The 22,383-nt window shown below is 42.2% G+C and overlaps 1 long non-coding RNA gene across 1 annotated transcript in view; it reads right to left on the reverse strand.

Moving 5' to 3' along the window:
* Positions 1-17,237, reverse strand: part of LOC116969654 — a 31,452-nt gene extending 14,215 nt beyond the window's left edge. The window contains exons 1-2 of the long non-coding RNA XR_004410881.1: positions 17,001-17,237; positions 2,630-2,726 (exon numbers count right to left, since the gene is read on the reverse strand). This is a non-coding gene — a long non-coding RNA (uncharacterized LOC116969654). The remainder of the gene's footprint in view (positions 1-2,629; positions 2,727-17,000) is intronic.
* Between the last annotated feature and the right edge of the window lie 5,146 nt (positions 17,238-22,383).

The raw sequence follows: 22,383 nt of genomic DNA on the forward strand, positions 1-22,383 counted from the left end.
CTGTGCACCGTGTTACAGGAAAGATGTTGTTGAGCTTGTAAAGGGCACAGAGAAGATTTACAAGGATGTTGCCGGGACTCGAGGGGCCTGAGCTACAGGGAGAGGTTGGGGCAGGGCTGTGGCTCTATTCCTTGGAGCACAGGAGGATGAGGGGTGATCTTATAGAGGTGTACAAAATCACCAGAGGAATAGATCGGGTAGACACACAGAGTCTCTTGCCCTGAGTAGGGGAATCGAGGATCTGAGGACATGTGTTCAAGGTGAGTGAGGCGGGGGTGGGAAAAATTGAATAGGAACCTGAGGGGCAACTTTTCCACACAGAGGGTGGTGGGTATATGGAACAAGCTGCCGGAGGAGGTATTTGAGACTGGGACTATCGCAACACTTGGACAGGTATATGGCTAGGACAGGTTTGGAGGGATATGGGCCAAACACTGGCAGGTGGTTCTTGTACAGATTGTTGGTCAGCGTGGGACTAGAGTAGATGGGGCATGTTGGTCGGGGTGGGACTAGTGTAGATGGGACATGTTGGTCGAGGTGGGACTAGTGTAGATGGGGCACGTTGGTTGGGGTGGAACTAGTGTAGATGGGGCATTTTGGCCGGTATGAGCAGGTTGGGTTGAAGGCCTTGTCTCTTTCTCGCTCATTCTGTCTGACCGTCTCTCTTTCTCTCTCCCCACCCCACACTGAAGTCACACCAGCTTCTAATTTTCAGCCGGTTTCCTTTACTGTCTCTCTCTCTCTCTCTCTCTCTCCCTCTATCTCTCCCTCTCTATATCAATATATCACCCTCTCTCTCTCTCTCTCTCTGTTTGTCTTTCTCTCATGTGTGTGTGTCTCTCTCTCTCTCTCTCTCTCTCTCTCTCTCTCTCTCTCTCTGTCTGTTTCTCTCTCTCTCTCTCTCTCTCTCTCTCTCTCACTCTCAATCTCACTCTGTCTCTCTCTCTCTGTCTCTCTCTCTGTATCTCTCTCTATGTGTCTCTCTGTCTCTCTCCCTCTCTCTCTTTCTCTCCCTCTCTCTCCCTCTGTCTCTCTCTCTCTCTCCCTCCCCCTCACTGTCTCTCTCGGTCTCGCTCTCTCTCTCTCTCCCTCTCTGGGACAGAGGATTTGGGTGAACATAGACCCATTCCTGCCAACCGTGGGCCTAACTGCAGATAGATACATAACGTACTCAACACATAGGACAGGAAAGAGAAATGATCTGCAAATAGAAACGCCATTGGCCAGGACAGATATTTATAAGGACTCGTTCTTTGTAAGAACCGCAATGTAATGGAATAAACGAGACAACAATGTCGTCTAAATGTTTAAGAAGGAACTGCAGATGCTGGAAAATCGAAGATATACACAAAATGCTGGAGTAACTCAGCGGGTGAGGCAGCATCTATGAAGCGAAGGAAATAGGTGACGATTCGGGTTGAGACCCTTCTTCAGACTCAAGAACCATTTCCTTCACTCCATAGATGCTGCCTCACACGCTGAGTTTCTCCAGCATTTTTGTCTAACAAGTCAAATCACCTTCACTGGACAATAGACAACAGGTGCAGGAGGAGGCCATTCGGCCCTTCGAGCCAGCACCACCATTCAATGTGATCATGGCTGATCATTCCCAATCAGTACCCCGTTCCTGCCTTCTCCCCATATCCCCTGACTCCGCTATCTTTAAGAGCCCTATCTAGCTCTCCCTTGAAAACACATCCAGTGAACCGGCCTCCACCGCCTTCTGAGGCAGAAAACCCCACAGACTCACAAGTCTCTGGGTGGAAAAGTTTCTCGTCATCCCCGTTCTAAATGGCCGACGCCTTATTCTTAAACTGTGGCCCCTGGTTCTGGAATCCCCCAACATCGGGAACATGTTTCCTGCCTCTAGCGTGTCCAAACCCTTAACAATCTTATATGTTTCAATACGAAACCCTCTCATCCTTCTAAACTCCCGAGTGTACATGCCCAGCCGCTCCATTCTCTCAGCATATGACAGTCCCGGCATCCCGGGAATTAACCTGGTGAACCTACGCTGGGCTCCCTCAATAGCAAGAATGTCCTTCCTCAAATTAGGAGACCAAAACTGTACACAATACTCCAGGTGTGGTCTCACCAGGGCCCTGTACAACTGCAGAAGGACCTGTTTGCTCCTATACTCAACTCCTCTGGTTATGAAGGCCAACAGGCCAAAACGGCACACAATACATAGTGTGTGGTCTCACCAGGGATGGAGAGAGAGGGAGTGAGAGCGGCAGAGAGTGGTGAGAGAGGGAGAGAGGGATAGAGAGAGGGGAAGAGAGAGAGGGAGAGAGAGCGAGACAGAGGGAGAGAGGGCGAGAGAGAGGAAGAGAGGGAGAGAGGGAGGGAGAGAGAGAGGGTGGGAGAGAGACGGGGAGAGATGTAGAGAGGATCGGCCTGCCAGGGAGGGAATGAGTGTGAGAGAAAGTTTGGGAGGGTTTTCAGAAACATTTGAGAAAGGAGAGAGAGAAAGGAGAGAGAGAGAGAAGAGAGAGGGGAGAGAGAAGAGAGAGAAGAGAGAGAGGGAGAGAGAGAGAGAGAGTATTCACCTCCCTCCCTCTCTGACAACAGGGAAAAAAAGTTAAGCGAGAGCCGTGGGGGGGGGGGGGGTGCGGGGGATTGAACTTACGTAGACGTGATTGTACAGATCTGCAGCTTCATCTTCTCCCCATTAACATCGACCGTCTGACTCTTGAAATCCACTCCGATAGTAGTGATGTAGCTACCTGAAAGAGAGAGAGACAGATGGAGAGAGGGAGAGAGAGAGAGAGAGAGAGACAGAGAGAGACACAGAGGGAGAGAGACAGAGAGCGAGAGAAAGACACAGAGTGAGGGAAAGACAGAGAAAGGCAAAAGAGAGGGGGAGGGGGAGAGAGACGGAGGGAGAGAGGCGGAGGGAGAGGGAGGTGGAGGGGAGAAAGAGGTAGAGGGGAGAGAGATGTTCAAACACTTCGGGAAACAGACCCTCCTGTCCTCGCCTCTCCCTCTCCATTACTTTCTCCCGCTCACTGCCCCTCCCTCCTCTCTCTCTCCATCCTTCCCCCTTCTCTCTCGCTCTCCCTCCTCCCCCTCCCTCATTCTCTCTCTCTCCCTAATCTCTCTCTCCCCCCCTCCCCTCTATCTCTCCCTCCTACCTGAGAATGTGTTATCAGCAAACCAAAATAACAAACTGCTCTTTCCAACCCCTGTTGAGTGAAATCACAAGATCATCGGGGATGATCATGGGGAGAAGGCAGGCACGGGTTATTGATAGGGGAAGATCAGCCATGATCACAATGATTGGCGATGCTGGATCCTAGGGCCGAATGGCCTCCTCCTGCACCTATTTTCTATGTTTCTATGATAGGAGCAGAATTAGGCCATTTGGCCCATCTAGTCCACTCCGCCATTCAATCACGGCTGATCTACCTCTCCCTGCTAACCTCTTTCTCCTGCCTTCTCCTCATAACCCCTGACACCCGCACTAATCAACAATCTATCTATCTCTGCCTTAAATAAATCCACTGACTTGTGGCCTCCACCCCGTCTGTGGCAATGAATCCCACAGATTCACCACCCTCTGGCTAAAGAAATTCCTCCTCATCTCCTTCCTCAAGATTCTCCTCCATGTCTACAAAGCCCTCAATGGGCTTGCCCCCACCTACATAAAAAGTCTTCTCACCCACCACTCCACCTCCAGGCCCCTCAGATCGGCCGACTTGGGGTTGCTGAATATCCCACGGTCTAGGCATAAGCTCAGGGGCGACCGCGCCTTTGCGGTTGCAGCCCCTAGACTGTGGAACAGCATCCCCTTTCCCATCAGAACTGCCCCCTCCATCGACTCATTTAAGTCAAGACTAAAGACTTATCTATACTCCCAAGCCTTTCCTGACGTCCTCTGAGTGAGGGCTACATGTATATATGTATGTAGTTTGTTTTGTTGTGCTAGTCTTATAACAAATGTAAAGCACTTTGGCCAACGAGAGTTGTTTTTTAAATGTGCTATATAAATAAATGTGACTTGACTTGACTTGAAGGAACGTCCTTGAATTGGGAGTTTGTGCCCTCTGGTCCTAGACTCTCCCACTAGTGGAAACATCCTCTCCACATCCACTCTCTCCGGGCCTTTCACTGTTCGGTGATGTTCCAATGGCCCCCCCTTGTTTACCCACTTACTTGGCCTCCACCGCCGTCTGTGGCAACGAATCCCACAGATTCACCACCCGCTGATAAATATCATCATTAATAAACGTCAGACCCTCTCTTTAAACGGCAGGAGAGTGGGGAGGAAACTTCACTGTGTGTGTGTGTGTGTGTGTGTGTGTGTGTGTGTGTGTGTGTGTGTGTGTGAGAGAAAGAGAGAGAGAGAGAGAGAGAGAGAGAGAGAGAGAGAGAGAGAGAGAGAGAGAGAGAGAGAGAGAGAGACGAGAGAGAGAGAGAGAGGGGATGGACGGTGGGGGAGAGAGAGGAGAGGGAGGGAGAGAGTAGGGAGGGGGACAGTGGGAGGGAGGGGGAGAGACAGAGAGAGGAGGGGGAGAGAGAGAGATGGGTGGAGATAGAGAGAGGGAGGGGACAGTGGGAGGGAGGGGGAGCGAGAGGGAGAGGGAAAGGGAGAAAAGGATGGAGCAGGAGGGGGGAGAGAGACAGAGAGAAAGAGAGAGGAGGGGGGGAGAGAGAGATAGAGAGGGGAGAGAGAGGAGACGGGGAGAGAGAGAGGAGGGGGAAAGAGATGGAGGGGTAGTGGAGAATGAGAGGGAGAAAAGGAGAGAAGGGGAGGGAGGGGAGCGAGAGAGAGAGAGAGAGGTGGGGCCTCGTGGACAGCTCCTCCTGCGAGTGTGGGGACCCAACACAGACAGTGGAGCACATAGTCACCAGTTGCCCCAAACACCGGCCACCGAATGGTCAACGAGGTCTGATTGACTTGGACGATCACACGTTGGCCTGGCTCGCCTCAACGGAGCTGCAGGTCTAAAAGACATATGACAGAAGAATGAAGAGACGAGAGGAGAGCGAGGCGGATGAGAGAGCGGGATGGAGGGGAGAGAGGGGGGCAGGGGGGTGAGAGAGGAGGATTGGGGCAAGGAGGGGTGGGGGCGAGAGTAGGAGGAGGAGAGAGGAAGGGAGGGGGAGAGAGGAGAGGAGGGTGTGAGAGAGGAGCGACGGGGCGAGGAAAGGGAGGAGGAGAGGGGGACGAAGAGGGAGGGGGCGAGGAGGGCACGGGAGAAGAGGGAGGGGAGAGAGGAGGGAGGGGAGAGAGGAGGGAGGTGGAGAGGAGCGGAGGGGCCCAGAGAGGAGGAGGTTGAGAGGATGGGAGGGGGCAGAGAGGAGGGTTTGGGAGAGGAGGGAGGGTAGATGAGGAGGGAGGGAGGAGAGAGAGGGGAGGAGAGGTGGGAGGGAGGGGGAGAGAGGATGGAGAAAGATAGGGATAGAGAGAAAGAGAGAGCAAAGGTGTGTGTGATGGGTCACTGCGGAAGGAACTTTACTGTGTGTGCATGTGCGTGAGAGAGAGAGGAGGGAGGGAGAGAGAGATCCAGAGGGGTGGAGAGAGAGAGAGGGGGAGGGGTGGAGAGGGAGAGAGAACAGGGGGAGAGGATAGGGGAGAGAGAGGGTGAGATGAGAGAGAACAGAGTAGGAGAGAGGGGAGAGAGGAGGGGAGAAATATATTGCGTGTGTGTGTGTGGAGGGAATCTCATTGTGAGTGTCTTCGCTCAATCTCTCCTGTTTCCTTCTCTGTCTAGCGCTGGCTTCCTTTATCTTCCTCAACCTCACTATCAGTCTATGCACAAGAGTAACAACTCCACCTTCCTTACACTCCCAATCCAATCCCCTTCCTCTATCAACTCGATACCCTCTCCTCATCACCCCTTCTCCTTCCTCCCTCTCTCACGTCTGTCTCTCTACTCCTTCCCTGCCCCTCCTCTCCCAATATCCCTCCTTCCCCACCTCCCTATCTATCTACCCTCTCTCCTTCACCCTCTCCCTCACTCTTTCCTCCTCCCTCTCTCTCTCTCTCTCTCCCTTCTTCCTCTCTCTCTCTCTCTCTCTCCCTCCCTCTCCTTCCCCCTCTTCTTCCATCTCCCCTTACCATAGAGGGAGTACAGAGAAGGTTCACCAGACTGATTCCTGGGATGTCAGGACTTTCATATGAAGAAAGACTGGATAGACTCGGCTTGTACTCGCTAGAATTTAGAAGATTGAGGGGGGTTCTTATAGAAACGTACAACATTCTTAAGGGGTTGGACAGGCTAGATACAGGAAGATTGTTCCCGATGTTGGGGAAGTCCAGAACTAGGGGTCACAGTTTAAGGATAAGAGGGAAGTCTTTTAGGACCGAGATGAGAAAATCATTTTTTACACAGAGAGTGGTGAATCTGTGGAATTCTCTGCCACAGAAGGTAGTTGAGACCAGTTAATTGGCTATATTTATAGGTATGTTGCAAAACCTACCTACAGTGGGGCTGCAGGTCTGTCCCAGCCCGTGTGCGTGATTTTGGCGCCGTTGAGAGGGGGGCGGGTTTAAAACGCGATTTTCCCTAGGCTATTCAAATCGAGGTTGTTCAGCCTACTTAGTTGCTGACGAAAAATCGCTGCGAGGTTCTTCGCTGCGGCTATTTCTAAACTTAATTGGTTAATTTAATTGTTATAGTAGGTTAAAATTATCCTCTATACCCGCGACTGGGATAATCACTTACTACAGGTGCATAAATCACTTACTACAGGTGCATAAATGTTCGATCAAACGTACGACATACTCTCATCCAATTCAAAACATTACATTATATTATTCAAATACTAAAATAAATAAACTCTTCCCTAATGTCTCACCCATCTGTGATAAATGTCTGTGTCAAGAAGCTACCATAGCGCATGCTTTCGTTTTTTGCACAAAAATACAAAAATTCTGGAATGAAATATTTGACATCTTTACAAAATTAATTAAAATAAAACTGGTACCAAAACCAGAATGGATTATTTTTGGAATATCGGGAGGTAACCCTGAACTAAACGTGTTTCAGAAGAATTTACTCAATTACGGGCTAATAATGGGAAAAAAGCTCATACTTAAATTCTGGAAAAATGCGCCTACACCAACAATAAAAATGTGGATATCAAATATGTTTGACATGAGATTCCTCTTAGCAGGCAAAGCAGACCACTTCCAAAAGACCTGGTCTACGTTTTTGGAACTATTATAAGCATAAGGTGCAATAGTAATTTTTAAAAAAAGATAATAAATAAATAAATAAATAAAAGGTGCCATGATCTGGTAACGGGGTGTAAAAAAAACCCAACAAAATAACAAAAACAGACTTGGTTGGTAGTCCCCTTTCTGCGGAGTTTAATGTTATAATAGAGCGATTGTTTCTCCTTTCTCTTTCCTTCTTTTCTAGGGTCTTCTATCTTTCTTTACTTCCTTCTCTAACTTCTTTTCTAAAGGGCTTTCTTTTCTCAACACTCTCCTGCCCCTTCACGACTCTTGCGCACTTTCATTACTTCTATCTTTTTCTTAAAGCTCAAAAAATGAAGCGGTACACAAAATGTATTAAGACATATGTGTTGTGTAGTATTGTAATTTACCGTACTTCTAATAAAATAAAAAATAAATAAAATAAACCCGCGACCGCCGACAACGGGACGGATCTCATACAGTGGACAACGGAAGGTAGGTTGTTTATTTTTACATTAAAAAGGGCTTCTTAAGATCCCTTTTCGACTTCCGGCGGCGCCATGGAGAATTAAGGCGCGGCATTGAGCTTCTCCCCCGTAAAAATAAATTGTAAAAGCCGTTTTAAGTCAGCACCGATTTTTAAAAAACTCACCGAAGTCGCCTGGTGTTGTGTAAGGGTGATATCATCAGAAGGTGACGTGAAAATCGGGGAGATTAATGGTGAAATCGGGTGTTTAAATGAGTTTAAATGAGCAGAGATAATCGTTCAAGGGCGCCAGAGAAAAATACTATCAGCCTTCAGCTCGAGGAAGTATTGGATACTCTGCAAACGACAGAAGAAGGTTCAGAAGAAGAAGATTCTTACAGCCAAGGGTCTCTGCTTGAAATGGCAACAAAAGGAGACAAGAAGGAGAAAGAGGTGAAGCAAATGCTTTTAGATATGACTGCTACAATTAACATGACACTGGAGAAGACGCAAAGTATGGAGTCTCACACGGAGAGTAACAAGCAGAGTATGGAGACTTGCATGGAGAGTAACAAGCAGAGTATGGAGACTACCATGGAGAGTAACAAGCAGAGTATGGAGACTAGCATGGATAGAATTTCTCAAAAAATTGATAATACTTGCAGTGAGTTAAAAGAACTGAAAAAGCAGTATAAGGAATTTGATAAGAGATTAAAATCAGAGTGTGTCAGAATTGAAAATGATTACAACAAGAAATTTAAAGGTGTAAAGGATGATATCGGAAAGCTGGATGAGATAATGGAAGAGATGGAGAATGAGATAAAAGAGATTGTCTCGGAAATAAAGAGTTTGAAACAATCACAGAAAACTGAAGAGGAAAAACTTGGAAGAATAACTGATAAATGTCTGGACCTGGAATCAAGAACTCGGAGATATAACCTGAGGGTTCTCGGAGTAAAGGAAGGACGAGAGGGACATGAATCTCAAACATGTACTTTCGTTACTGACTTACTCAAAGATGTCTTTGAACTGTCGGAAGAACCAAGAATAGACGTCGCTAACCGAGTTGGAAGAGGAACAAATTATTCAAGACAGATAATTGTGAAATTCCGTGACATCTCTTCAGTGGAATTTATATTGAAAAAGATCACTTATGGGAAGAAGCTGACATACCGTGGGGATAATGTGCGAATATTTCGCGATTAGTCTCCTGAGGTAGTCCAGAAAATGAGATTGTTTACACCGGCAAGACACACTTTGAGAGAAGTCCCGGGAGTAAGATATGGAATTTACTTTCCCGGAAAAATGAAGATATCTTATAACGGCGTTGAACGCTCATTTGCAGATCCCGGAAAAGCTTTAAAGTATGCAGAGGATATCGTTAAGAAAACATCGGGGCAAGCTGCCGATAAGGAAGAAGATTGAACTTTTTACAGAGTTTTGAACTGATTAAAATGGCCGAGCTACCCAGACAATTATAAAGCTTATCTCGTTGGAATGTGTTATTCAGAGAGCTTGGTTATATTCAACCTTGGATGAAAAGCTCAAAGTTTAACCCCTTGGCACCTGCTTGTACGGTAGTTAACCCTTTGGTACCAGCTTGTATGATGTATGGTAGTTATAGAATGGGATATTATGTAAGAATCCTGGGTGGATATATATGGGAAAGTTTAGATTAGATTAAGATTGGATAAATTAGAGGGACATATATACTTATATAATCGTGTATATGTTGTGTTCTATATTTGTTTTGTTTTTTTATTCCTTATGTCTCTTTTTTCTCTCGGCTGTCACTAGCGCTGGTTTGATAAACTCATATAAGAAAAGACAAAATATGAAACGGTATGTAACTTTTTATGAGGATTCACCAAGGGGGAGGAGCTCAATGTATAACAACATCACGGAGGTCTATACATTTTTTGCCATCGTTGATGGCTATTCGTCCTTAAGGTATCTTCCCTTAGATACCTTAATAGCACCTTTTTTTTAAAGCACAATCAAGATTTTTATCTGTTTAATTTTTTTGAAAGTAATTGTGTATCACATTCTTTTTTTCTTTTTCTAAGGCACTTTACAAGAAGGAGATGCAATATAAATCTAATAAACCGGGATGACCACCCAAGTCCTAAAATTCTGAGGTATTTGGTTGCACCATATGATTCAGGAATATTACCTTGATTTACAATGCAAGACGATAGACAAATAAAGAATGGAGGAATTACATTTTGTAGTTGGAATATAAGGGGTGCCAACGAACCAATTAAGAGGGGTAAAATTTTTGCCCAACTAAAATCGTTGAAAAGCGACATAATGTTTTTGCAGGAGACACACATGAAACAACAAACACAAATAAGATTAAAGGCGAATTGGATAGGCCAAACATACTACTCCTCATTTACTTCTAAATCTAGGGGTACAGCTATTCTTATTAGGAAAGGTATTCCTTTTAAATTAAAGAATACCATATCAGATAAAGAGGGAAGATATATTATAGTTTCGGGTGAAATTTATGCAACCCCACTAACTTTGATAAATATTTATGCTCCGAATTTTGATAACCCCCAATTTTTTGATAAAATTATTGACATAATATCAGAGTTTAATTACCAAAATGTGATAATATGGGGGGACTTTAACTGTGTTTTAGATTCATATCTAGATAAATCAGCAAAACAAAAGAAGAGTAATTTAAAATCTAAAACTAGCGAACTTCTAAATACATATATAAAAAATACTAATATAATAGATGTATGGAGATCTGCTAATCCAGTTGGAAGGGAATACTCGTTTTACTCTTCGGTGCATAAAACTTATTCAAGAATTGATTATTTTTTAGTGGATATGAAATTAATGCCATATACAAACAACCCAACATACCACATTAGTAGTATCTCAGATCGCTCTCCGTTGACATTTTCAGTAAAATTTGAGGGAATGCCGGGTAAAAAATTTTTTTGGAGGTTTAATACACATATTTTAAATGACGTGCAAGGCTATCAATATTTAAAACAACAAATGGAACTTTTTTTCGATACAAATGATATACCAGGTACTTTGCCTTCTTTATTATGGGAAACTTTTAAGGCATTTATGAGAGGAATTATAATTTCATATCAAAGTTTTCAAAATAAAAAGAATAAGACAGAACAATTGTTGTTAGAACAAGAAATCAGACAGTTAGAGTTGGATAATGCCAAAGATTCCACGACAGATAAACACAATAAGATAATATTACTGAAATTTAAACTTAATCGAATTTTATCGGCAAGAGTAATAAGACTATTCCAAATTACAAAACAGGAACATTTTGAGTTTGGTGACAAACCACATAAGCTTTTAGCTCGCCAATTGAAAAAACAAGAAAAGGAAAATACTATAACCAAAATTAAATCAGAGAAAGGTGAATTACTAATACTACCTAAAGATATTAATAATAGATTTGCCCAATTTTACCAAAACTTATATACATCTAAAATTAAAATAGAAGATAGTAAAATAAAAAAATTCTAGATAACTGTAATCTTCCAATACTGGACCTTTTGGAACAAGCGTAACTTGGAGCTCAAATTACAATCAAAGAAATAGGTGAAACAATAAAATCGCTGAAAAATGGTAAGACACCGGGACCAGATGGTTTTAATAATGAATTTTATAAAAAATGTCATGAGATAACGACCCCTTATTTATTTAATTTATACTCCCATGCTTTTAAAGAAAACATCTACCTGAAACACTAACAGAATCAACTATTACGCTTATTCCAAAAAAAAAAAAAGATTTAGAAGATCCGGGCTCATACAGAGCTATATCACTTTTAAACACAGATCAGAAAATTTTAGCAAAGATTTTAGCAAGAAGTTTAAGCAAATATATTAGTAAATTGATAAACCCTGATCAAACGGGGTTTATACCCAAAAGATACTCATTTAATAATCTGAGACGCCTGTTTAATATAATGTACTCGCATAAAGTAGAGGAAGAAGGTATATCAATTATTTATTTGGATGCAGAGAAAGCTTTTGATCAGGTAGAGCGGCAATACTTATATAAAGCACAACAAAAATTTGATACGGAAGAGAATTTTATAACATGGGTAAAATTATTATATGATAAACCAATGGCAAGAATTTTAACTAATAACATGTTATCTCAAAAATTTCAACTATCAAGGGGTAATAGGCAGGGATGTACACTATCACGCCTGCTATTTGCCCTTATGATACAAACCTCTGGCTGAAAGTATAAGAATTCATCCGAATATTCAGGGCTATAATACCAGGGACAAAGAATAAAATCTCATTATATGCAGACGATATACTTTTATATATTACAAAGTCACAAACGAGCATACCAAATTTATTAAACTTAATAGAGGAATTTGGGTCTTTTTCTGGATATAGAATAAACTGGAATAAAAGTGAAATCATGACATTAAAACCTCAAGAACCTACACACTTACTGAAGTTCCCCTTTAAAATCGCAACAGAAAAATTTAAATATTTGGGTATTCAGATTACTAGAAAATATAAAGCATTATTCAACGCTAATTTCATACCTTTATTAAATAAACTTAATACGTTGATTAAATTTTGGAAAACACTTCCCTTATCATTATTAGGTAGAATAAATGCAATAAATATGATCTTCCTACCACAATTACTATACCTATTTCAATCTATACCGGTATATATACCAAAATATTTTTTTTTAAATTAGACTCTAATATTACTAATTATATTTGGGACTATAGATCACATATAATCACAAAAAAGCACTTATGTAAACCAAAAGAGGTCGGAGGAGTTTCACTTCCGAATTTTATGTATTATTACTGGGCAGTGCATATTAAGAATATGATTTATTGGTTGGATAGTTCTACCCAACAGACAGAATGGATAAAAATGGAGAAGGAGGATTGCCATCCTTGTAATATAGGAACGATCCTCTTCTGCCCAAAAAAACTGAATAACACAATATATAAGAAGAACCCAATTATATATGGTACAATAAGAATTTGGAAACAAATAAAATTATCTTTAAATTTAAGAAATCTATCACTGTTAATGCCAATAGCGAATAACCCTTTATTTAAACCATCTCTTATTGATAAGACATATAACCAATGGGAAAGTCTCGGAATTAGAAGGATCGGGGATTTGTACGAAATGGGAAACCTACTATCATTCCAACAACTACAATTAAAATTTATATTGAAAAATAACCAATATTTTAAATATCTTCAGATTTGCGATTTCGTGAAAAAATATATACAAGGATATCAAAAAGTAACTCCTGACTTATTGGAAGAAGCAATGAATATTGAAGCTGACTCACAAAAATTAATATCATATTTATATAATAGTATTCTAAATATAGACCTACCATCGACAGAGGTACTTAGAGAAGAGTGGGAACGGGAACTAATGATAAAAATTACGAAGGTTAAATGGGAAAAATACCTGATATATATTCACAAATGTCCAATTAATGTAAGACATAATCTAATTCAATTTAAAATTGTACATAGATTATATTATTCAAAAACAAGATTGAACAAATTTTATCCAAATATAACTGCCACTTGTGATAAATGTCTAGCCCAAAAGGCAACTATAACACACTCCTTAGTTTCCTGCATAAAACTTTATAGATTTTGGAATGATATTTTTGAAATACTTACAAAATTATTCAAGACAAGAATGGAACCTAATACTGAAACGATTATATTTGGTGTAATGGAAGATGGGAATAAATTGAACACATCTCAAAATCTATTCCTTAACTATGGTTTAATAATAGCAAAAAAATTAATTCTTAAATTTTGGAAGGGTACATCAATACCAACGCTTAAAATGTGGATTGTAAGTATGTTGGACACCGCTCATCTTGAGGAAATGCGATTCCTCCTAATGGATAAATCAGACCAATTCATAACGAGTTGGTCTCCATTCGTCGTTTTTTTGGAATCATACGGTGCAACACAATTGTAAAATAACTGTTTCAGGACTGGACGAGGGTTGGTCAAGATTATAAATAATGATCTCCTTTTCTTTTATTTTTTATTTTATTTTCTTTTCTCTATTTTCTCTCTCAACTTTCTTAATTTACTCGTTTTCTTTTTTCACACACTATATATTTCACATCTTTCTATCCTTTACTATCTAACTTGTTTTTCTTATTCTAATCTTTTTTCAATGTAACAAAAACATAAAAAGAAGTTGTACATAAAATGTATTATGAAAATATATATTAGGCACTTTGGTGCCATATGACTGTACTTACTTCTAATAAAATAAAATATTTTTTAAAAATTATAAAAAGATCCCTTTATACAAAGTTTGATGTTGCGAGTAGCTAATTTGGGGCCCATTAAATCCCGCAGTATTTTTCTGGGCATATGGGGTACAAATCTACCACAATGGGAACGTTCCAAACCAGCGCGTTCCACAGAGTTCCACAGGATCCCACTCGAAAGCTGATTTAAATGGCCATTAATTTACAGCAATTGAACACTAAATTCCTTCTATTTGGCCTATAAATTAATGTCATTGAGATTTAAAAATCATGTTTTATTGTGAATTATTTGTGAATGTTATTTGGACACTTAGGCTATTTAAAAATGTTAATCTTTTCTTAAGAAATGGATAGATGTTTAGATCTAGTCATTGAAGTTTGGAATTAGCTACAAATGGGTAACTAACTAATTATATGCTTTAATTTCAGGTCATCCAAGTAAGATTGTTTAATATTTGTTTCAGAATGCTTCAATCTATAATAACTGAAAATTTCTTTCAGTTCTCTTAATGTTTAAGAAAGTTATGGCCATTTCACTGTCCTCGATCACAGCTTTTGTGTTAAGTCAATGGAAAACCAATGAAGATGCCAATAGGGTGGTTTCACGGCAGTCGGGTCACGACCCATGACCCGTACTGTTACTACGCTACTCCAAATGGATTACACGCGATGTACTGCAGGTAGGCACTTACCATTGTTTCCAGCGTAGCGGGCCCGTTAAAACCCCCTGAAATTGTCCATTTTTGCGCTGTAAATAATTATAGAAATCGGGATAAGCCTGTGAGACATTTAGCCTACTTCAGAATTCCAAAAGTGAGGAGAAATTACGGTAGATAGAAACGAGAGCTGAAGGGGACAACAACAACAACAACAACAAGAGCAAACGCGATAATTCCCAATATTTTCAATGTTTACCAAGCACTTTAGCTGCTGTCGTCCCTTCAGTTCTCGCTTCTCTATACCTTCATTTCGCTTCACGTTTGGAATTCTAAAGTTGGGTACATGTCTCTCACACTTACCCCGACTCCCACAATTTATTTCAGCGCAAAGATTCAACATTTTGGCGGTTTTTAACAGGTAGGAAAGTACTCGTTTTTAGCATTAATAACATATACCGGAAGTGACGGATGTCTTCCAGTTGGATTTAGCGGCTCCGTGCATCGAGCCCTATAACCCAGTGACCTTCCGTGCAACCCCCCCTATTCCGAGTATGAAAATGGCCATAACCTTTTTAATACTGAAGATACGAAAGTGAATTAGGTGTCAAACTAAACTTCTTTTTGTGCTTTATCTGATGGGATAAATTGCAGACTTGATTTTTAAAATCTGAAAATGTTGTAACATTGCTACATCTCTCAACTAAACTAAACCAAAGGGTCTCGACCCAAAATGTCACCCATTCATTCATTCTCTCCACAGATGCTGCCTGACCCGCTGAGTTACTCCAGCACTTTGTCTCTCTCTGTCTCTCACTCTCTCTGTCCCTCTCTTTCTCTCCCCCCACACATTGCTGGGTGAAGGGCCTGTCTCCACTACTTCTTCTACTTCTATGTAGTTTTTTTTGGCGGTTGGCAACCAACTTTTTAGTGCATTACCGCCACCAACTGGTATGGAGTGTGGATCAAATAACATTATAACTTATATACTAATAACCTATATCTTTCCGAACAAATTGGTTACCCTGAGAAAAAGCAATAGGATTTGATAGCACTTATATGAATTATTTTGTAAAATATCTATTAAATCAAATTGTACTTTTTCTTTTCTGAATCGTTCACTCATTTGTCTTCTTTCTTCCTCATACCTCTCACAATGTATAATGACATGCTCTATTGTCTCTTCTTGCCCACAGTATTCACATCTGCCTGTATTATGCTTGCCTATTATAAAAAGTGTACTGTTCAGACCAGTGTGCCCAAATCTGATTCTTGAAATTACTGTCTCCTCTTTTCTGTTTTTTCCTGCACATCTCATTTTTCCCACTTTCCTCTGGACTCTGTAGAACCACCGTCCTTTCCGCTCTTCCTCCCATTGCTTTTGCCATCTTTCCTTCAGTCTTTGCTTAATAATGTCTTTGATTTCAGTTTTACCTATGTTAATACTTAAATCAATCTTACTTCTTTTGTTACCTCTTTTGCTACCTTATCTGCCATTTTGTTTCCTCTAATGCCAATGTGTGCTGGTACCCATAAAAATATGACTGTAAGCCCCATCATTTGAATTCTGATTAGTGTTTGTTGTATTTCAATCAAAATGTCTGGTCTACTGTCTGAATGGCTGTGCTGTAAACTCTTTATTGCTAAACTTGAATCTGAACAAATAACTGTCCTTAAAGGCCTGGTATCCTCGACCCACTGTACCGCTAACAATATTGCAATAATTTCACCTGTGTATACTGAGACCTCATTATTGATCCTCTTCCCTACTTTGATGTGAAATTCTGGTACAATAAATGCTACTCCTACTTTATCTACTGAATCTTTTGATGCATCTGTATAAATTTGGACAAAGCTGTAGTATCTGTCAATGTATTCCTGTATGATGAATGAATTATACATACGTTGTTTATCCTTGTTTTTCTGTTCTAATATTGTAAAGTCTACTGTTGCATCTGGAAGTATCCAAGGTGGAATTGAAGGTAATGGAACCGTTGGAACCACATTTAATTGTGCTATGCTGATTTGTAATGCTCTCTGGGTCACTGTCCATCCAAAACTTTTTGTTTCCCTTCTCTCCTTTTCCCAGCTTGGTTTGACAGTAACTTGTGCTGGGTGTTCTTGACTGTGGCCCTGTAGGTTAATCCAGTAATTCAATGAAAGCTGTATCCTTCTCATCTCTAGAGGCATCTCCCCCATTTCAACCTGTAATGCTGCTGTTGGAGTTGTTTTTATTGCACCTGTACATATTCTCAATGCCTGATATTGAATGTTGTCTATTTTCTTGAGAAGTACTTGATGCGGACCCATACACCACACAACCATAATCTAACACATATCTAATTAACCCAGTGTATTTATATAGCCTTCAAAGCTGTTCTATCTGCCCCCCAATCACATCCAACTAAACATCTCATTACATGAAGTATCTTCTTACATTTGTCCACTACTTTCTGAATATGAACCATCCATGTAATCCTCTCATCAAACTTGCGTGAGAGTTGACCATCTTGCTCTGCTGTATGATCTTTGATGTGACCTTGAGTGAGCATCAGGGTTTGGCCATGAAACGCCGCCCAGTTGTTGTTGTTGTTGTTGCTGCTGCTTCTCTTGTCTCCACAGTCGCTGCCCGTCTGTCTCTGTCTCTGTCTCTGTCTCTGTCTCTGTCTCTGTCTCTGTCTGTTGTGTCTTCGGGTTTGATATCCTGATAATAACGACACAATTCAGGTTGTTTCAGTTGCCTTAATTTACTCCTTTATTCAGCTCCTTTGTCTGTGTGGCGTAGTGATACTGGAAGTGCTTACATACCTAATCACAGTGTGTGTGTGTGTGGTGAGTGTGCCTGATACAAAGTAGTGCAGGAGGTTGGGACTACTACAATGAATATGTAGCATATGTAACATCCCCCCTTCTCAAAAGAAAGGAACAAAAATTAGTGACACTAGAGGATTGCCAGAGCGAGGGTGGCAATCCTGTAGCAGATACCGTGGGATTATTCTGCCCACATTCATGGCATTCTGCTTTCTACTATACTACACAACAAAATATATAATGGCAGCTTGTTTTCTTTCAGGTAGTGCGTAGCCAGTCAAGAGTCATGTCTTGGCGTGACTTGTCCCTTCCAGTGCTAGCGATAACGCGCTGGGGGTAAGATGTTGCTCCTGGATCTAGTAGATCTGGTTGTTGCCTGCAGTGTTGCACTCGATGTATTGGTAACTTGTTGAGTTGTTTCCTGGCCATTGGTTGGTGCTGGTTGACTATATGACTCACTGGTAGCAGTTTGTGAGAATGTGTTGTCATCAATGGCAGGTGTTGCTGCTGCTGTGGGTGGTGTCCTAGGAGTTGCTGGTGTTGTCTTTGAAGTTGCAGGTGTTGACATTTCAGGTGTCGGGCGGATGTGAATTCTGTTTCGTCTCAACTGCCTGCCCGGTTCTGTCTCTATGATATATGATTTTGGGGTTCCAGCCCTGCTGGTGATTTGTGCTGGGTCCATTTCTTTGTTGTTGGATCCTGAGCATGTACGTTTTGGCCTTGAAATAGTTCAGGCAAGTACTGTGCATTTTTGTTGTATTGTTTCAGCCCCTCCTCCTGGGCAGCTGCCAATTTTGCCCTGTTTCTTCCTGGTCGATAGGGGGTTGGATTTTGCTTGGCAGGGTGGTTTTGTATTTCCTGCCATTTAGCATTTCTGCAGGAGACTTCATGTCAGCCTTTAGTGGAGTTGCCCGTAAGGATAAAAGTGCCAGGTTTGGATCCTCCTTTGCCTCTCGGCATTTTATTAGTGTTTTCTTGGCTGTCTGTACTTGCCTTTCAATAAACCCATGGCCCTTTGGGTAATGTGGTGAAGATGTTGTGATTTTGAACCCGTATTCGGTGGCCAGCTCTCTGAATTCCCGAGATGTGAATTGGGTTCCATTGTCACATACGATCTGCTCAGGTATTCCTTGCTCTGCAAACAACCCTCTAACAATTGACACAATTGTTTTAGCTTTCAAGTCCTTTATGTTTCTCACAAATGGGAATTTGGAGTAGTAGCAGGCCATAATCAAATACCATTGCTGGTTCTCTGTGAACAGGTCTGCTCCGATGGTTTGCCATGGCCGGCTTGGGATATCACTGGGTGTCATTTCCTCCTTCTGTTGTGAATTCCTGTATTTTGGCATATGTGGCATGTAGATACCAGCTTTTCTATGTCCTTGTACATGCCTATCCAGTACACAGCGGATTTAGCACGGAGTCTGCACTTTTCCATTCCTAAATGTCCCTGGTGGATCTTTTCGAGGATTTCTTTTTTCATGGACTTGGGTATGATGATTCGTGATCCGGCCATCAGGACTCCATTCTCTACCGAAATATCATCACGGATGGTCCAGTATTCGCGGAGGATAGGCTGAACTTGTTGTCTCTTTTCTGGCCACCCCTGTATTACCATTTGGGTGAGGAGCTGGAGTTCTTCATCTCTGGCTGTTTCCTCTTTGATCTGTTCCAGCTTCACGCTTGTCACACTCACAATGTGGTGGATCTTTATGCTCAGCCCTTCCATCTCTTGTTTGTCATGTGTTGATAGTCTGGATAGGGCGTCAGCTAGCAGCAGGTCTTTTCCTGGCTTGTATCTGATGTTGTAGTCGTAGCTCTGTAGCCTCAGTAATAGTCTCTGTAGTCTGGCTGGTGCTTTGGTGAGGTTTTTTTTTTCGATTTGTTCTAGAGGGCGGTGGTCTGTTTCGATGTCGAAATACCTTCCATATAGGTAAGTGTGAAATTTCTCGCAGCCATAGACTACTGCTAAGAGTTCTCTCTCTATGTTTGCGTACCTTGATTCTGTAGGAGTGAGTGCTTTGGATGCATACGCAATAGGTCGGCCATTTTGTATCAGTACTGCTCCAACTCCTCTCATGGAGGCATCAACTTGGAGTGTTACAGGTTTCTGTCTGTCATAGTACTGCAGGATCGTTTCTTTGCTGATGAGTTGTTTTAATTTCCCAAAATCTTGGCTATGTGAAGCACACCAATCAAATTCAGCGTCGTCTTTCATCAATTCACGGAGATTTGCTGTGTGATTAGCAAGCTTAGGTATGAAGACTCCCATGTATTGTATGAGCCCTAGGAAACTTCTTAGCTGTTTCTTGTCTTTGGGTTCCTCCATGTGGTTGATAGCATCCACTTTTGTAGGGTCCGGTTTCACTCCTTCTGCAGAGTAAATCAGTCCAAAGAATTTGCACTCCCTTTCTTTGATTATGCATTTGTCTGCATTGAGCTTTATGCCGGCTCTTCGAGTTTTTTCCATAGCCTCATGGAGGTTGTAATCATGCGTGTTTTCATCTCTGCCGTATACTTGGATATCATCTGCTATCCCGATTGCCCCTTTACAGCCTTTGTATGTTTCATCTATTTTCCGCTGGAAGACATCTTGACTCACCTTCAGCCCGAATGGGAGCCTGTTGAATCTGAATCTGCCAAATGGCGTGTTGAAAGTGGTGAGCATTGATGACTTCCGGTCTATTTTGATGTTCCAATATCCATTGCTAGCATCCAGCTTGCTGAACACCTTGGAACCGGCCAGTGCTGGTGTGATCTCTTCAAGGGTTGGAGTTGGATAATGGTCGCGCTTCAATGCATTGTTCAGATCCCTGGGATCAAGGCATATCCTTAGTTTTCCGTTTGGCTTTTCTTTGATAACAATTGAATTTACCCAATCAGTTGGTTTAGTTATTGCTGTGATGATGCCCTTTTCTTCCATTTCGTTTAGTTGTTCCCTTAGCCTCTCTTTCAGTTCAAGGGGAACACGGCGGGGTGGGTGGATCACTGGTTTCACACTGGGGTCTACTGTGATATGGTATTCGTATTCCTCAAAACAACCAACGGTATCGTCAAAACACTCTGGGTACATGTCCATCAATTCTTCTTTGTTCCTGATGGGCGGCCGGTTTTTGATGGGTATGTTTCTGTCAATTCTGCGGGAGTTTGTCTTGATTTCATGGTTGATTGACACAATCTTCAGTCTTTGGCACGTGTCCAGGCCGAGAATAGCAGGTCCTTTCGATTTAGTGATGTAGAAGGGGCATTTCACTTCTTTCCCTTTGTATGTTCCTGCTATGATTGTTTTGCCTAGCTGTGGGATTATGGAACCTCCGTATGCAGCTAGGACTACATCGCTACTTCTAAGGATTCCTTTCCTGACGCTGCCATCTTTTGTCATGTGTTCAGGGAATATCTTTCCGTAAAGATTGACTGGTAAGATATTGCTCTGGGCTCCAGTATCAATTTTGAGCCTTAGATTAATCGTTGTTCTTTTCTTTCCCACTTTTTCTGTAGTTGTATTATAGTATATGCTTCATCTCTGTTGCTATGTGGTTTGTTGTTTCCCATTTCGTGGACGTCAATGGTCCCAACGGAAAGGAATTCTTCCTCAGATGTATCTGAGGTTATCTCCTCTTCCTGTTGGACGTGTGCGTGTATTTGTTTCCTTCTCGTATTTCTATCGTTCTTTGACCATTGCTGCTTTGGCTTGGTGCTGTATGATTTTGTTGACCTACACCTTTTCTTCCAGTGGTTAGGCCTCCCACAGGAGTTGCAGGTAGTCCCGTATGCTGGGCACTCCCTGCGATCATCAAATGCATGCTCTGTACCGCAGTTCCAGCAGCTTCTTTGGCTTGCTTGTTTGTTTGCATGCCTAGAAAATTTCTGCTTTGGAGCCTTTAAGGTGGAGCCAGGGTCACGTCTTGAGAGAGCGTCTATATTCACTCTGGTGCTGCTCTGAGATGAGCCAACTTGAAGGCAGAGGGAGGACATTTGTTTCCTTGTGGCTTCGAAAGCTCTGGCAGCATCTACGGCGTCTTTTAGGTTGAGGGTGTCTTTCCCTATTAGGGACTTTTGGACCTCTTGGTGGGCGCACCCCCATATTAGCTGGTCGACAATTCTGTCATCTTCATCACCAAATCTGCATTTCTTGGCCACGTTCCTTAGTCTCGACAGGAAAGTGTCGGTTGTTTCTTGTGGGTCTTGTCTTAGCCCTTGGAACTCATACCGATGGATTCTATGGTTTGATTTGGGCTCCATATGGTTCGTAAACCTTTCAAGGACTATTCCCGGATTATTGCAGTCGGGCTCTGTTAAGCTCCAACTGTTAAAAATGTCTAGACCCTTCTCCCCGAGCCATAGTAAAATATAACTGACCTTCTCTTCATCTGCAGTTCCTTTCAGGAAGCTTTTGAATGCCAGCTGGCTCTTTTGTTTGAATTTCTTGAACGCCTCCACCACATCATCGGCGTCCCAGTTCATCGTAGGGTGGAGGCTCATTGCTGCTGTGGAGGCCGCCATCTTGTGTTGTTAGGCGGGTGCACAAAAAAAATCAATTTCTCTGCAGCCGCTGTTCCTACTTCACAATAGCGATTCACAATAGCGCGGTTTTTTACTCGAAAGTCACCGCTGCCACCATGTTGTGTCTTCGGGTTTGATATCCTGATAATAACGACACAATTCAGGTTGTTTCAGTTGCCTTATTGTACTCCTTTATTCAGCTCCTTTGTCTGTGTGGCGTAGTGATACTGGAAGTGCTTACATACCTAATCACAGTGTGTGTGTGTGTGGTGAGTGTGCCTGATACAAAGTAGTGCAGGAGGTTGGGACTACTACAATGAATATGTAGCATATGTAACACTGTCTCTGTCTCTGTCGCTGTCTCTGTCTCTGTCTCTGTCACTGTCTCTGTCACCGTCTCCGTCTCTGTCGCTGCGTCACAAGCGCCGCCAACATTTTGAATCCGCCTTCACGTTTAAAAACAAACCGCCATCTTGCAGCTGCCAATCGGCGGTGACGTCACGGCG

The sequence above is a fragment of the Amblyraja radiata genome, unplaced genomic scaffold (assembly GCF_010909765.2).
Source record: "Amblyraja radiata isolate CabotCenter1 unplaced genomic scaffold, sAmbRad1.1.pri S94, whole genome shotgun sequence".
Lineage (NCBI taxonomy): Eukaryota > Metazoa > Chordata > Chondrichthyes > Rajiformes > Rajidae > Amblyraja > Amblyraja radiata.